Source organism: Myotis nattereri (genome assembly GCF_964212035.1).
Source record: "Myotis nattereri genome assembly, chromosome: 3".
Taxonomy (NCBI): Eukaryota; Metazoa; Chordata; class Mammalia; order Chiroptera; family Vespertilionidae; genus Myotis; species Myotis nattereri.
In genome coordinates this window covers 8,302,396-8,316,616 of record NC_138077.1, presented here as the reverse complement: position 1 = coordinate 8,316,616, position 14,221 = coordinate 8,302,396, and positions in this window count along the sequence as shown.

The window sequence follows — 14,221 nt, the reverse complement described above, 5'->3', positions numbered from 1 at the left end:
GGTACAGGGGAGGCAGCCGATTGATGATTCTCTCTCATCATTGATGTTTCTCTCTCTCTCTCTCTCTCTCCCTTCCTCTCTGAAATCTATATATATATATATATATATATATATATATATATACACATATATATATATATGTATATATATATATATATATATATTTTTTTTTTAAAGAGCCCTTGCCGAAACCAGTTTGGCTCAGTGGATAGAGCGTCGGCCTGTGGACTGAAAGATCCCAGGTTCGATTCCAGTCAACGGCATGTACCTGGGTTGCAGGCATATCCCCAGTGGGAGATGTGCAGGAGGCAGCTGATCGATGTTTCTCTCTCATCGATGTTTCCGGCTCTCTATCTCTCTCCCTTCCTCTCTGTAAAAAAAATCATTAAAATATATTTTTTAAAAAAAAAGAGCCCCTGCCAGTTTGGCTCAGGGCCAAACTGAGTGTCGACCCACAGATTGAAGGCTCCTGGGTTCAATTCTAGTCAAGAGCATGGACCTGGGTGGCAGGCTCCATCCCTGGCCCAGGTCGGGGCGCGTGCTGGAGGAGATACACCAATCGATGTGTCTCTCTCAAGTCGATGTTTCTCTCTCTGTGTTTCTCCCTCTCCCTTCGCTCTCTCTAGAAATCAATGGGAACATGTGCTTGGGTGAGGATTAACAAACAAACCATAAGCCTGGTGTTGGCACTGACACAGATGAGACACCGGGCACCCGTCCCCAAAGGTCCCAGCTGCCCTCCCACAGCTTCGCCCCTCCAACCCCAGCAACCATCAATCTGCCCTCTGGCTCCAAAATTTGCATTTTCAGGAAGTTCCCTAAATGGACTCACACACACATAACCTGGAGGACTGGCCTTTTCAGTCCAGCCGGCTGTTGGGTCAACTCTGTCCCTTTTGGTGGCGCATGTCTGGAAAGGCCCGTCTGTATTTGGGGGAGTGTCCAGGTCATCAGCGTCGCCTGGGTCAGAGCCACAGCTCCGGTCCCCACCCCCTGCCACCAGGCTCAGGACCAGGCTCCAGCCCCCATTGGGGTGGGGAACTAGAGGGCCGGGCTCAGCACAAAACCTTTGTGTTTGTGGGTACAGCGGGCTCAGGCTGCTTTTAGGGGCACAGTGTCCAGGGTCAGGGCGGGGACAGTGCAGGCAAGAACTTTGCTGCTCAGAGCACAGGAGCAGGGGATGCTAGTGGGCCAGGTCTCAGCAAGGTTGGGGTGCTGGCTGCTTCCGGAAGCATCTCTGGCCTCCCCATGGCCCTGCACTCCCTGACATCCCTTCAAACTGAATGAGCCAACTTCTATTGCTGTCAAGTAAGGACCCCACCTGGTGTACCCACTCCTCCAGAGCTCAGATGGAGTGTCAGGCCCTGCCACCCTGAAGGCACCCACACAAGCCCCCAGGGTGGGGGTGAGGTGCCGAGGAGAGAGCACTGAGCCAGGAGTCCACCGGCTGTGAAGAGGGCATCCTCCCCCGCCCCCCCCTCAGGTCTCTGTGGCTGTGAGACAGCACACGGCACACCACAGCCCATGCCCATCACGGCATCTCTTCTGTTCAGTGACACCTGGGACTTGGCTGCAGGGCTGTTACTAGAACTGAGAAACGTTCCCACGGAGACGGCATCTCACTGCGGGTTCTCCTCTGGCTCCTCTCAGCTGTCTTTCTCACACTCACACACTCACATGCTCACACACACACACACACACACTCACACACTCACATGCTCACTCACACATACTCACACAGTGCTCACTCACACACTCACATGCTCACTCACATGCTCACACGCACTCACATGCTCACACACATTCACATGCTCACACATACTCACACAGTGCTCACACACACACTCACATGCTCACTCACATGCTCACACGCACTCACATGCTCACACACATTCACATGCTCACACATACTCACACAGTGCTCACACACACACTCACATGCTCACTCACACATACACAGTGCTCACACACACACTCACACACTCACACACTCACATGCTCACTCACACATACTCACACAGTGCTCACACACACACTCACATGCTCACACAGTGCTCACTCACACACTCACATGCTCACACATTCACATGCTCACTCACACATACACAGTGCTCACACACACACTCACACATTCACATGCTCACACACACATACACAGTGCTCACACACACACTCACATGCTTACACACACATACACAATGCTCACACTCACATGCTCATGAAGTATGGTAGCAATCATCTCAGGTAGAAACTGTAGTTTAACTCTAACCCTGCTGTTTGGTTTCTGTACTTATTTGCTTGCTAAAACAATAGAAAAGTTATTTTGATTTTCTGAATTATATAAATCATCCCATTTGATTGAATACCCTATTGATTGTAATGTGAATATCCCATTGGTTGTGGTCATACTGGTCTTAGAAAGCACATTCTTCTGTACCTGGGAAGGACAGCACAGTTATCCCAAGGTCAGAGGGCTCCAGATAACGTGTCCCTGTTGACTCAGTGGTCCCAAGACCCGAGGGCTCTAGATAATATGTTTCTGTCAATTCAGTGATCCGGAGACCCAAAACTATAATTTAGATAACATGCTTAAGTGAAACTGCTTCTGCTTCTGTAAACTGCTTTTTTGCAAACCAGGTTCCTCATTCCAAACCTTGGGATGTAATCAATACCTCTGTGATCTTTGCCTATAAATCTGGTGTTGGGGTTGGGGTGGGCACTATGAGATCTGGGAGAGCGAAATGCCCCCTCGTAGTCCCGGATTTGCAATAAATGTGACTCTTTAACTCGACTTCTTGAGGCGTCCTTGTGTGATTCGAGGGGTACATTACAACACTCACACATACTCACACAATGCACACACTCACATGCTCACACACATATGCTCCCATGCTCACTCACACTCAAGTGCACACGCACATGCTCACATTTGCACACTCACACATGTACACTCAGGGTCCTCACTCACCCTCTGGCCCTTTATGCTCCTTGGCTTTGATACTCAAAGATGAACTTGAGGCAGAAAAATAAAATAAAATAAAATAATAAAATAAAATAAAATAAAATCTATTCTCCACCTGCTGTTTAACTGCTCAATTTTTGCTGCTTCTGCTTGTCACCCTGACAAGGCATTCATGCGGTTTTTGTTTTACTTCACCTCTTAGGAAATAGAACTGATTGACCCACCACTGAAGGGGCGGGGAGGTGGGGTGCAGGAGGGCATGTGAGGACAGCAGGAGTCATCACCCTTCGCCAGCGGGCTGGGGGTGACTGCAGGGTCCAGCCCCATCCCCACTGCAGGGTCCTCTCTTCTTTTTTTAAAAAAAGGATATATTTTTATTGACTTCAGAGAGGAAGGGAGGGAGAGAGAGATAGAAACATCAATGATTAGAAGCATTGATCGGCTGCCTCCTGCACACCCTCTATTGGGGATCGAGCCCACAACCCGGGCATGTGCCCTTGACTAGAATTGAACCCGGGACACTTCAGTCTGCAGGCCTATGCTCTAGCCACTGAGCCAAACTAGCCAGGGCAGGGTCCTCTCTTCTTATCCCTCCCATCTCACTAAGCCCAAGGGTGTGACTGTGTCACCATCAAACTGTGTGTATAAAGGACCAAAACTCTCATGCTAGGGCCAACGCTCTACCCACTGAGCCAAACCAGCTAGGGCTTTAACACATTATTTTACCAAATCAAAACAACAGAAAAACAACAACAAACAAAATGACAAAATTTTAAATAAATACAAAATCTGGTCCTGAGCTTGCCTGCTCATCTCACTCACCTCCCCCTAACCTCTGCCCAGCCCGTGGGCAGCTTGACCTCTTAAGAGGGGGGAAGAAGGGGTCAGGCTCCCCAGGTGGGTCAGGGCTCACTCCCTTTGCTGGGCATCGTCCCTGAGAAGCCCCACCTTGTTGGGTGGACTGTGGTCTGCACAGAGCTTGGTCACCTGGCTCTTCAGGGCTATGGGGAGGGCAGGTGGGCTCTGGGGCCAGAGCTGCCCCCACCAGCCCTCGGGCAGGGACCATCTAGAGAGCAAAGGCAGCTGCATGGACCCACCCCCGCGGGGTCAGCCACTGCAGCCGCCTGGGCTGTGGGCAGGGACCATGGCCTTGTGCCCCCTTCTCCTCCAGCAGCACCAGTCACCCCGAACGCAGTTCACTCTGGGGTAATTGCTGTTCCCAGCACCTTTCCTCGCTCCTTGCTGCTTCCAACTCCATCTGTCCTATTTATAGGTGACTATTTAAGACACAAATTACTCCCGTAACGTGACCTTTATATTTCGAGAGAGCACTAAAGACAGGCCTGGAACAGGGGCGAATGGGCCGCCTGTCTGGCAGGTTAAGCAGTAAAACGGCCTCCTTTCTCTTAAGCAATGAGTGTATTTTATGTTGCAAGAGGCTTCTCCAAAAACATAACTTCCTTGAAGTAAACCGCAAATTGCGTTTCCCTGCGGTGGGCGGGCGTGTGGCTCTGTCCTAGTCACCGTCAGCCAAGCAGGCAAGGTCGCTCTCCACGCACAGGTTTAGTGTCCCGGCCTTTCCCACTTGCCCCAGAGTCTCCCATTCCCTGTCCACTCCCCGATGTCCTCCTGACGCCTGGGGGGGCCTTTGCCCAGCGCAGGCAGAGTGGAAAACGGATAAAAAATCAGATGGCTAGCGCTTACCCACAGCTGCTGTCCTGGCTCGCTTCCAAATACTTGACACACATTAATTTATTGAGTCTTCAACCTCTGCAGCAGGTACTATGGCCCATCCCTGTGTGACAGAGGGGGAGGCTGAGGCACGGCTGTCTGGCTCCCTCCCGCAGCCTGGCGCCCTACAGACAGCACGGGGCCAGCAGCCCTCAGCTCGGGCCTGGAGGGAAATGTGCTGAGGCCTCAAGCCAATTACATGAAGTAACGGGGTGTCTGGGTCACCTAATGGGTAAGTACATAGCTGTGTGGTTTTCCTCTCAAGGTCAAGGCCGAGGACTCGTGATGGGGAGGTCAGGTGGCAGGAGGCAGCTTCGGGCCTAGGAGTTGGAGACTGGAGTCTTTAGAGTCAGGGTGGAGCTGGGGGTCCGAAGATGCCCAGCTGGGGCCTCTGAGAGGCAGGGAGGCTGGCCCGTGAGCAGGACCAGCAGGAAGCAGCCAGTGAGGAGCCTGGGCATCCTGCCCAGCCCCCAGCCCAGTGGGCACAGCGCTGAGGGACACAGGGTTGCCCAGGCAGGGGAGGGGTGGGCAGAAACGCTGACCTTTGTGCCCAGAGCCTGGTGAGTCCCTCAGCACCCAGGTCCCCTGGCTACCCAAGCGGGATGTCACGCAGTGTGAGGGCATCAGGGAAGGGGTTGGGGTGAAAGGTGGCCACTGAGGCTGTGACCATTGTGCTTCTTAGTGTTAATACATGTCTCCACGTTGCCAGGAGTTTGACCCCAAGAAAAGGTGAAGACTTGGGTTCCTGCTTGGTCAGGACAGGTGGCCGCGTCCAGGTGAGCTTCTCAGAGGGGCTGATGGAGGGCATGGGAGCCCCAGAGCTGCTGCTCCGTAGGTGGAAAAGGGACTTGACCATTGGTGACTCACCTGAGGCTGGTGCTTCCAGAAGCCTTCAGAGCCGAGAACCAGTGAATTCTGTCCTGTTTAGGCCAGTTTAGGCTGCTCACTGAAGCATTCAGATTCACACTGGCCCCATTTTTGAAAGTCAAGCACGTCTTGGATTTGTATCAGGGCAGAACTTATAATAACTACTAGAGGCCCAGTGCAGGGATTCGTGCACCGGTGGGGTCCCACAGCCTGGCCTGCACCCTCTCGCAATCCGGGACCCCTTGGGGGATGTCAGACTGCCAGTTTCGGCCTGATCCCCACAGGCCAGACTGAGGGACCCCACTGGTGCACTAATCCATGCACCAGGCCTCTAGTATACATATAAGATCTTTGGTTAATCTCTTCCCGCCCTCCCCTCTCCCCGCTTCCCTCTGAGATTCATCAGTCTGTTCCATGTTTCCATGCCTGTGCACTGAGCATCTGCCCCCTGGTGGTCAGTGTGCATCATAGCTACCAGTCGAATGGTCGCTTAGGCTTTTATATATACAGATTTTCATGAAAACAAACCAACAATTGTCCAACAAGAGGCTGTAGAGGTCTGGCTGCAAAGCAGAGGGTATGGCTGCTCCACCTCTCCCAGGCTGCCCGCCTGCCCCGGGAAAAAGGACACAAAGTCGTGACACCAGAAGCCTACCCCCGTCACCACTGAGAACCGCAGCCTGCTCCTTGGCCCCCAGGAAGGGGGAACTGGGGAGTGGAATCGCAGGGTTGGGAATGGGGTAGGGTGGGGAGGGAGTGTTGGTGGTTTCAGGTAAATCTGAATGAAACAGCATTTTGATTGGCACAAAGTGAAGGGCTATGAGAAAGTTGTTGGCTTGGAAATCAGGGATCTGAGAGAAGTGGAAGGGAAGGGGCCTGGCCCTGGCTAGTGGGTGGGAAACCTGTTCCCATGGGTGCCCTGGGATGGAGCTGTGGGGCGTACAGGCCTCAGGGGACAGGGGGACATTCTGTTCCCAGAGTGCGAGGGCTGCCAAGATGGGCACTGACCAGACAGTCCACACCCCCTTCCTACCTGGGGAGGAAACACCCAGAACAAGGCTTGGGCAGCTCAAGTGCCTCAAAGCAAATGGAGTGCGAGGCCCTGGGGCCACAGGGTGGAGCAGGGAGGGCTGAGGGTGCTAGGCACAGCCTTGTGTGTGGCCTGGCCCTCCGGCCTGGAGGCAGGATCCACCCCAGGAAGCTCAGGTCAGGGGCAGTGATGGAAGCGCTGGCACAGGGCCCACCTTGCACCCTCCCGGGAAAGGACAGGGCCCGCCACGCGCAGCGTGGTCACACACTGTCTTCCTGGTGACGTGAGCCGCACGCAGGAGACAGGGCTGCAGGGCCATGACCAAGTCAGGTGCCAAACCGGCCCCAGCACATTAGTCCTTCACTCCAGGAACTCCAGTGCTGCCTGCTGGCCCAGCCAGGGCTGGATGCCCAACTGCTTTGTCAGCCCATCCCCCGGCCCCAAGCTCTGGGGATGGCAGGCAGGCCAGGCGGGCAGGGCAGACCTGGGGGTACTACAGGCTGAAGGTGAGCAGCGAAGCTTGAGATGGTGGCTTTGGGGCTGTGGGTAAAGTGGGGTGACCTCGAATATCCCTCCCCATCCTGCCTCACTGCCCTGGCCCATGGCCACGGAAATCAGCAAGGCAGACCAGCGTGGGCATCTGAGGAGTTTGGGCCACTTTCTGGCATAGTTGACCCCAATGTTGCCCCCAACATTCCAGTGTTTTCTCCTCCTTTAACTCTCTGGCAAACCTCTTAGAGCCGGGAACTGTCCAGGGGCAGAAGAGGGAAGGGGCCCCCGGATCTTCGCTCTGGGTCAAGCTCTGAGGTGTAAGACAAGAGAGAGAAGGACCGTGTGGGCCAGACTCTCTGGGGGACCCAAGATGCCTACCCTGCTGCAGCCCACGTGATCCCCGCCCCCAGCAGGGTGAGCCAGACCTAATCCGATGAGCTGCAGGCGAGCTGGAGCTCAGAGGCTAGACAGCAGGAGTAGAGGATTTCTCCTGTTGGCCTGGGCACGAGGCAGGGAACTGTGGGTGGCAGCCAGCAAGGACACAGGGACTTTGAGCCTACAGCTGCAAGGAACTGAACTCTGCCAATAACTGGTGAGCTGAGAAGGGGACCCTGAGCCTCACATGGCAGCCCAGCTGACACCTGGACTTTGGCCTGAGACCCTGACCGGGCCTGGTGTTCAGTCACTGGTTACACAGCAGACATCTAACACGGGACTGAATAATCACTTAGGAAGGAAAGGAGAGGAGAAGAGGGAAGGAAACAGGAAGAAGGGTTGACTGCAGGGAGGGTGTGAGCTGGGCTGCCAGGGGCATGGGGCACGGAAGGCCCAGGGTGTAGCTGGGCACCGCGAACAACCGACTGTCATAACTCAGAATCCTCAGCCAGGCTCCTGGGGAGACAGGAGGGTGTGCTGACGGGGACCCATGTCACTCCCTATGTGCCAGGCTCCTGGGGGAGACAGGAGGGTGTGCTGACGGGGACCCATGTCACTCCCTATGTGCCAGGCCCTGGTGGGGACAGGAGGGTGTGCTGACGGGGACCCATGTCACTCCCTATGTGCCAGGCTTCTGGGAAGAGACAGGAGGGTGTGCTGACGGGGACCCATGTCACTCCCTATGTGCCAGGCTCCTGGGGAGAGACAGGAGGGTGTGCTGACGGGGACCCATGTCACTCCCTATGTGCCAGGCTCCTGGGGAGAGACAGGAGGGTGTGCTGACGGGGACCCATGTCACTCCCTATGTGCCAGGCTCCTGGGGAGAGACAGGAGGGTGTGCTGATGGGGATCCTTGTCACTCCCTATGTGCCAGGCTCCTGGGGAGAGACAGGAGGATGTGCTGACGGGGACCCATGTCACTCCCTATGTGCCAGGCCCTGGTGGGGACAGGGGCTTGTCTGCGTGAGACCCTAGCACTGCACAGAGGAGCCCCAGGTGGGGGCAGTGGCTGAGGGCCCCGGGCAGCTGGGGCCGGGCCGGCCTGGCCTGAGGCCAGGGGTGCAGTGTCTTCCTGGGTCCCCTCTTCCTAGCAGCGGGAAATGAGGGACCTGGAGGGTGGGACACAGCTGCCTGGAGCTTGCCCAGACTCCCCTGGTGTCCCCGGAGGGAGGGTCTGGACAGCTGGGGAGGGGGCCTTGAGACCCTGAGACCCGTCAGGAAGGAAGCCCCCAGTGAGCCTCACCCGTGAGCCAGCCAGGCTGGCGGTGAGAAGCCAAGTCCTCCAAGCCAGCCATGTGACATGGGCTGCCCAACAGCTGAGCCTGGCTCCAAGGACCCCAGGCCTGTGCCAGGCTGGATGAGTGACCAAGCAGCCTGTGCCCACCACACACTCAGAGCCCTGGTCACCCGCGTGGGGCATAGGGATGGACAGCTCTGGGAGGGCCATGGCTGCAGGGTTCAGACCCTGGGAGGTGCCTTCGGAAGAGGATTCGCTTGAGGAAAAGAATAAGGCAGAAGTGTGGTGGAGTGTGGAGTTGGCCACTGGCAGGGGGTGGGATGGCATTCTGACCCGGAAGAGAGGGAATGGAGGTGCCACGGGCGCCCCCCAGAGGCCAATGGTGGGACTGCACCTGCTCCCTGGGGCCAGCCCCAGTTGGGAGTGGAAGAGGAAGGTGACAAGGGGCGGGGTGGGGAGAGGCAACAACATCCCCCGGATCAGGACCAGAGAGGGCTGGGCGGCCCCCTGGACCTCCACCCTGCCCCCATCCACAACAAGAGGGGAGGGCTCCCCACAAATAAGGCAACTCCACAGAGGACGCCATTGTGGGGTCACCCGGAGACGGCACCCGCGGGGGAATGACACTGTTGGGGGGTGAGCTACTTTGAAGATAGAGTTACCACGGTTCTCATTCAGTTACCTCTTCTCTAAGGTGAAGAAGAGGAGGCGGGGGGGGCGGGGGGGTGTGGACGGTGATAAGCAGGTAGGCAGAGATGATCGATGAATGACAGGTAAGAAGAGAGGATAGGGGAGTAGGTGGGCAGCTAGAGAGGTGGACGAACGGGTACAGACAGCGATGTCTCTGTGTGTTCATTTGCAAACACGCCCACACGCGGTTCTGTGGGAACAGACAATCTGCAACACAACCTGAGTGGACACGTCTGGCTAGTCACCAACCAGCTCAAGGCAAAGAAACAGCTCAGGAGCTGGTGCCAAATGAAACCCGAGCGCCAGAGGCCGGATCTCAGAGGGAACCCTCCGAACTCCCCGGACGCCGCTGCGGGCGGGGACGTGGCACCCCCGGACGCAGCTCTTCCAGCCAAGCCAGCGTGGGAACACAGCCGCCCGGTCTACAGGCCAAGCGGCCATTACAATCTAGTCCCAAGCCTGACCCAGCAGCTCAGCTGACTGGCCTGTTCTTTTCGCAGGATGAAAGTCCACTGGGCAAGGTTCCCATCGGAGATTTAACTGGTCCTTCCGGACTGCGGGCTGGGACCTGGAGGACTCAGATGGCACTGGGCCCCCTGCCTGGGTCCTTGCACTCGGGCTGAAGCTGGCCACCTGACATGGATTCCCACGAGGGCACCTCCTCCTCCAGCTGGCGCAGGGCACTGAATGGGGAGCGGTGTCTCTCTTTTATCTGCCCCTCCCCTGCTGCCTCCGTGGTCCAGGCCTCAACTCGGACCACCTGGAGGCTGGGTCTTGAGTCTTGCTGCCCTTTAACTTCCAGCCAAGGATGAGGGGACAGTCTCCTGCTTCCTGGTCCTCAGTAATTAAGAGCTATTTTTGTAAGGCAGTTTGTGAAAAAGTTGGCGCTCCCCAAAACATTGGTCTGAGTACCCCAACTGGGGCTGCTGGCAGGACTGTCCCCAGTTCCACCCTCCAACCAACTACTGAAGGGTTGGGTCCAAAACCACCTGGTTCACTTCCTTCCCAGCACACCTCCCACCTCCCTGCCCCTTTCCCCTAATGAGACCTCTCTCTCATGTAGCCGGGGTCCAGCTGCTCCCTGTGGAATCAAAGTGGTCAGCCTGGCTCCAGACCGGAGTCTAGATGGGCCTGAGCTTCTTACCCTAATAAAAGCAAGGAATGCTCAGGGTTTACAGAGAACAGAGCCAGCCTGAAGTCTCCCATGGCCAAACTGGTACAACTTGAGTAATCAAGTAGTGACAGTAATGGATTGTAACCCAATGAATAAACAAGAAATCGCAGCCATGATGTAGGTCAATGACTAAATGAAAAGCTGATGAGAAACTACCCTAAACCACCACTCAACCACTTCCCCAAGACCCTCTGCAGGACACAGCCCAGGCAGGACACGGGGCCCTCATCACTTTGTGGTGCTCCTGGCCAAGAGGAGTCCTTGAGTGCAGACAAGGGTACCTTCAGAGGCCCACAGCAGGGGGTGCTGCCTCATGGCCTGAGATGTAACCGCTATCTGGTCTCAAATGTCAAAGACAGAGGAACTGGTCCAGATGGCAGGGGACTAAAGACAGGAGACCCACTCCAGGAGAGAAACAATTGGCCGAAAAGGGCCCCTGAACAGGCCTGTGGGTGAAGCGTCAGGAGGGGCCTGTGCTATTCTGACTTGATGGCTGTTTTGTGGTTAACAATATGTCATTGATGTAGGAAACACCCTAACATCTTTGGGGTGATGCACATCAAGGAAGGACACACTCTCAAACAGTTGGGGGAGGGGTGGGAAGCTCTCTGTACTTGCAACTTTCCTGTGAGTTTGAGATAGTTTCAAAATGAAAAGCAACTCAACCCTCATCACAGCCCCATTACTCCCGTTCTGCTGGTAAGTGAAGACTCAGAGTGGCTGCAGCCCAAGGTCCACACTTGGTTGGGCCAAGTCTCCTGAGAAGATCACCTCGTGGGGTCCTAAGAGGGACCAGGTTGGGGGAGAGATGGGAGGAGCCAGCGGTGGGCCTCCTCAGTGTGCATCCCTACACAGGGGTGATCCCTGCGGGTGAGCAGAGGGCTCTGCTGGACCAGGGCTCTGGCCAGCTGTGTCCTGTGGCGGCCACACCACAGGCTTACAGGTTAAGGGGCACCAGCAAGTGCTCTCCTGAGGCTGCGCCCATGAGCAGGTCACACCTGGAGAGGGATCCCCAACCCCAGGGTGGGAACATAAACTGGTGTGGCCATGTGACGGTCTGGCATTTCTTCACACTAAACATGGTCACCTCCTACCTCCTGGCCCAGCAACTCCACTCCTAGATACATAGCGAGACACGCAGCAAGGCCACGCAGAAACCTGTGTGCGAGCGCCCGCAGTGGCGTTATTCCCAGTAACCAGGGGCAGGGAAAGGACGAGGGGCAATCCCTGTGGCCAAATGAATAAACGCGTGGCCCATCTCCACAACGGAATGTCATCCAGCCACTGGGGAAGTGAGATCTGACATATACAACGTGGACGAACGCTGAAAACGTGCCGAGTGAAGGAAGCCAAACACAGAATACCACACTGTACAACCCCAATTATTTCAAAGTCCAATCGGGGAATCTGTAGACAGAAAGCTCAGTGGTCGCCAGGGACTGGGAGGGTGACAGCTACAGATGTCCTTTGGGGGTGAAAATGTCCTAAAATTGACTGTAGTGACTCTGAATACACTGAAAATCACTGCCCTGTCCACTGCGGGTGGGGGAACTGCATGGTATGTAACTGATTTCCCAAGAAGGCATTTTTAAAAGAACAGGAAATAAAATCAATGCCAACTTCTGAACACAAGCTTTCCTGGGGGACAGTGGTTGGTGGTCACATTCAACTTCCTCTCGGGGTTTCACCACTTTGCCCAATGAGAACGTTTCCTGACGGGGACAAGGGCCCATTGTCCATCAGCAGCCGCTGGCACTAACAGGGATGCCATTATGTCAGGATCACAGTGTTGTAAGTTCTCGGGGGGACAGTAACAAACCATGGTGATGATGCAGCAAGGTAGCACCGGCAATCAGATATACCCCCAGAAATCTCTATAGTATGGCTGGTTCTCTTACTTTTTTCTTTTTTTAATGTTTTTATTGATTTCTAGAGAGAGAGGGAGAGGGAGAAGGGAGGTAGAAACATCAATGATAGAGAAACAGAACAGCTGCCTCCTGCACGCCCCCTACTAGGGATCAAGCCTGCAACCTGGGCATGTGCCCTGCCCGGAAATCCTCTTGGTGCCAGGGTGGACACTCAACCCTGAGCAACTCCAGCTGCACTGTTCCTTTACTTTGACCAAAGGAATTTCAACAGAAACAACAAAATTGTGAGTCTCTTTGGGGAAAGGGAACTGTGAACTGATGACTGCCTCGGCTGCCTCTTCCTGTCCCCTAAACCTGTTCCCCTAGCCAGCCTCAGCGGGCCAGCAGCTAGAATGGAAGGGGATCCACATGGCCTTGGCTCCCCCTGGGTGGACGATGTGCTCATGCAGCAGGGCTTTGGAAATTGGGGTTCAGTTCAAGCCTTGGTGGGTCTTCCCCAAGGCGGTCCTCTTGCTGGGCTCACTCACATGCCTTGGCCCAGCAGTGGCCCAATTGGCCTGGATGCCAGTGGAACGCAGGATGAGTAACCCAGGAGAGTGCCCACTGCCACGTCTGCGGCCATGGCTGTAGCACTGCCCGAGGCCACCGGGAGCCACGCAGCACTATTTCACATCCTTATTTCCCCTCTAATTGGTATTCAGGAGCCAGGTTTGTCAAAGCACAAACCATCCCAGTAGGTTCCCCTCACGGTACTCTGGTCAGGATCCAGCAAACACAGCCGCTCAGACCTCCTGGATGGCCCTCTGGGACAATCTGAAGGCGCTGAAGGGAAGTATGGGGAACGGCTCTGGCCAGTGTGTCTGTTGGTTGAGTGTTGTCCCACGCACCCAGAGGTTATCAGCTAGATTCCGGGTCAGGGCACATGCCTGGGTTGTGGACTCAATCCCCAATAGAGGGTGTGCAGGAGGCAGGTGATGGATGGTTCTTTCTCATCGATGTTTCTCTCTCCCTCTACCTTCCCCTCTCTCAAATCAATAAAAAAAAAAAAAAAAAAAGAATGAAGGAAAGAAGGAAAAGGAGGAAAAGGAAGGAAGGGAGGGAGGGAGGAAGGGGAAAGAAGAAAGGAAGGAAAGAAGGAAGGAAGGAAGGAAGGAAGGAAGGAAGGAAGGAAGGAAGGAAGGAGTATGGGGAACAGGCAGGTCTGCCCACTGGCTGCCAGATCAGGTTCTACCTCCGAGTCACAGAGACAAAGGCGGGCAGAGGAACTGCTCTTCCTGCCTCAGGCACATCAACCCCAAGCACCAAACACAAGTCTGTAACGTGGAGAGTAACAGCGTGTCCAGAAACCCACTGCCAGCACTTGGCATCCTCTTGCAGATTTTGAGAAATGTATAAATCGTCTTACCCACAAACATGGGTATCTAGATATATAAAAGCCTAGGCGACCAAACAACCGAATGACGGGTTGGGTCGCTGTGATGCGCACTGACTACCAGGGGACAGACGCTCAACGCGGGAGCTGCCCCCTGGTGGTCAGTGCACTCCCACAGTGGGAGCGCCACTCAGCTGACCAACGGATGGCAGACACAGGGCTCACGGCTGGCTGCTGCAGCCCGGAGACCTCAGCAGTGCAGCAGCAAGCCTACTGAGCAATGGCGGTGGCAGGCCTAGCGGGGCCAAGATGAGCAGGAGCGCAGGCAGGAGTGGCAGGCGGCATTGGACTGCCGGTTTCGGC